This window comes from Eurypyga helias, unplaced genomic scaffold (genome assembly GCF_000690775.1).
Source record: "Eurypyga helias isolate BGI_N326 unplaced genomic scaffold, ASM69077v1 scaffold15078, whole genome shotgun sequence".
In the NCBI taxonomy this organism is placed as follows: Eukaryota; Metazoa; Chordata; class Aves; order Eurypygiformes; family Eurypygidae; genus Eurypyga; species Eurypyga helias.
Window position 1 is genome coordinate 22588 of NW_010266375.1, and position 3717 is coordinate 26304.

The following is a 3717-nucleotide window of genomic DNA, read 5'->3' on the forward strand; positions in this document are numbered from 1 at the left end:
AAAGACTCCATAAGCATTCTCCAGATTGTTCATCAAAAAACCACCCAACTGACAACACTACAAAAAGAAAATCTTCTTAATTAATATCTTCAGTTAACGGAAAAGCATTGTGGCTCTCAAATATATTATTAAATTGCTATTGTTTAGATAATAGGATGGGGAAAGACACTTGTGCTGAGTGCTGTGTCAAATCCGTCAGGGCATGTTTTAATTCTAGTTCACTTGCTGGATTTCACAGCTTTTTGTCTGAGTATTGGGGTAATTTGGAGGGTTGAGTGAAGCCAGATGACTGTAATGAACTCATTTTGTGTCTTTGACTCATTCTGGGAAAAAAAAAGAGAGATGCTATTTATGGGTATTTTTTATTGTTAAGACTTCTGTTCCTCCTGTCTCTCAAACTTTCTCTGGGCCACTGTCTTTGCGCCATCACCAATAATTATGTCAAATTAATTCAGCATAATTGAGTTAATTATTAGCATTGGAAGTTAACAACATGACTTCAGTTGAACCAAAGCTTTTGTCCCCCTTTTCCTGAGGTTTCACAAAATGTAAACAAATCTGAATCCTGGATGAAACCGAAGGCAGCTCTGTTTCCATCAAGTGCTTTTGCCAGTCAGAACTGTCCTGCCACATTCATTTACTCAGATGGGTGTTGATAAATGTGCTGTCTGTTGCAAAGGGTTAAGGATACTGTGGCATTATGTGCCAACATCCAAGTACTTTAGAAAACAAGGGAATATTTTAATTACTCAAGCCGTTCAGTCAAAACCAGGAAGATAGAATAATCATTAATAAAAATTCAAATGTATAGAGAACCTGGTTTAGCTGACATATGTCAATTGTTGTGCAAGAGGATGTTTGAGTCCTGGGTGTCTCAGCATACTGCAGTGGATCTCTGCAATGAACTCTGCCTTTGCCAAGGGTAAAAGCAAGCTTTTACCTTTAGCTCCAACCAAATCTGAGATGCAACTCCCGCTTTCTGCAAAATGCAGTGAGTTTGTTTCAATCTATTGTAGCAAGAACTGAGCTGGACACTCGAATCAAGAGTTTTGGCTTGAACTTAACTCTGTAGACAGTAAAGCATAAACCTTTTTACACTAACTTCGTCTCAGCCAGAGCTATAAGTTGGTTACTCAATACAGTTGGTGTGTTGTGTGTGATCAATTAAAAGCAAGCTCGGTACCTCCAAAAACAAATGGACTGCAGAGTTTATAGAGTGTTTTTCTGGTATATCATTCTGGCTCAATGACAAATATATCCAAAAGGCAGGAAGGGAATTGAAAATTCAAAGAAATTATGTTCCAGTTGTAAGATTTTATTTATTTATTTTCCTGGCCAACAGGATATTCAGGATCTGGTTTTGGTTCTGCTGTTGATGTGTTATGTTGAAGATTAGAATTGAATTATTTCAATTCTTTTTGTGTCTTTTTGGGGAAAGTAGGGCTAAAGACATTTGGTTTGCATTTATACTTGATTTGAATTCTGTGAGTTCTGTACATGGTAAGGATTATTTAACAACGAATACATCTTCTGGGACAGACTTCAGGATAAAACCCTATCTTGCTTGAAAATGGCTTACGAGATTCTGGGACAGATTGAGAGGAAGTCTGCTGCTGGCATTCAGGTCCTAGGTTCAGATGGTATCAAGTTTGAAAGAAGTAAGATTACCTTTTGAAAAGGTGCAATACAGTATTACTAACAATACCATGTATAACTGTTTCATACAGCGTTACTAATCGTGAGGTGGCTTTCTGTTCAAAGCAATAGGCAACAGTGGCTTTAAATTGTAGATACCTCTGCAGTTGTCCAATTTGTAAGAACTCTTCTGAAAATATCTGGGTTTTCATCTTACTAATTTAACTGATGTTAATTTAAATCTAGGTGATGATGAGGGAGGAGAAGCTAAGTCATATTACTAACATGGAAATTCTCAACATATGCTTTCTATTCTCCTCTAAACCATGTCCATGACTTGAAAATAGAGGGCAAACAGCCTTCTTCCACACAGAGTGTGCTGAGATGCGCAGGTGCCCTCTTAGCCCCGCAGGGACAATGATGGTCCCGGGAGGTCAGATCCTGTGCTATTAATGGCTGCAGGTTTGTCTGAAGTCAACGCAGCTGTGCTACTCTATTGATACTGTTAGAAGTCTGGTCTCTCAGTAGACTTTTGAAGCCTATTTAGAATTTACAGAACTGCCTTCTTCCAGTCTACAGCTTCTATTTTCCTTTTGGAAGCCTATATTAAATCAGAATAGGAGGGAAACAAGGACTGAGCTAATGTAGGCAATGGCACATTTAGTCCTGTGCTCAAGCAATGTGTAGGCCTGCAATTTAAACACATTACACTTAGCTAGCATTGGCTGTCACTGTCAGCTGTAGTTTTAATTACTTCCTTCTTTTAATTGGGTCAGATCATGAAGCACTGGAATCAATTGTTATGTAGCCCTTTCTGAAGTCAGGTGCAGATTTCCTGGGTGATGGGGTTCTTTCAACACTTCTCATCTCAAAAGAGTATCTTTTTAACATTCTCAAAGAGTGGTATCTTATGATATGCAGAGGAGAATGGTCTGAAGGAACTGGGGGGGCATGTAGCTCCTTGCCGTCCAGAGCATGGAGAGCGTGCAAGTCTCGCACTGCAGCTGGCTTTGTGAGGAGGTCTGTCTTCTGTATCCCAGTGCAGCCAACAGACGATTTTCAGGGATACAGGTTCTTTTTCAAAAACCAGTTGCTGGACTGGGAACTTTCTTTGCAATAAGCTTGTAGCTAGCTAGACTTTTCCTTTGTTTTTCTTATGAAACATTCTCTTTCAGCTAGGCTGGGCCATGAGGAGTGACAGTAAAGCTTTTGGGAAAACTTGAGATATGGCTTTAAGACCTCAGAAATCTTCCTACGATATGGCGGGCATCTGCCCACATGATTAGCTGTTGGTATGGTAACAATCCCTGATTAGTGAACTGTACAAGTTAAAATCCCCCTTAAGAGGCTAAGGACTCCTGAACTTAAATGTTCTGTAATACTGCTGCTTATAAACATGTCTTCCGTGAACTGGCGTGTATTTTGCTCAAGATGTGGTGGGCCACATTCATCTGTGGTGTAATTCCACAACAGCCAGAGTTTATGCCATGGAAGGTTTATTGCTTGGATTGAGAGCAAAGGATTTAAAGATGCTAAACTTCAGCAGGCATGGATTTGAAGTAATGAGACAGTACATTGTTCTTGATGCCGCTGTAAAGGATAATGTCAGTTGGGAAGGACAACTACAGGGTAAACTGTGGATAGCAGGGCGTTGTACCAGTGCCGCCGTCATTAGTCTAGGGATTATGTGTGTATAGTTAGGACTGGAAAGGATGTGCTGTGGTGGATTGGTGAAATCTGACGTCATACTAGAAAGCTCTGTTAGACTGCAGGTTTTATTTCCTTGTAGGCTGGATATGACGTGTATATCTCAACTTTCCTTCAGTGCAAATGTTAGACATTCTTGGTTAAAAAAAACCCACAACAGTATTAATCTCTGTCATCAGTGTGGGTCACAGTGACTTACTTTGCCCTTCTAAAACTCTACCTTCTCATGACTTTGCACTTCTATTCAACTTCTGTACTTCTACTTGCTTAAGTACACCTCTTTCTGTGCTAAGCTATAGCTGCTTGTTTGAATGATGTGCTTTTACCCTCTTGCCTTGTTTTAAAAAAAGATGAATGTGGTCTGCATGAGCAAAA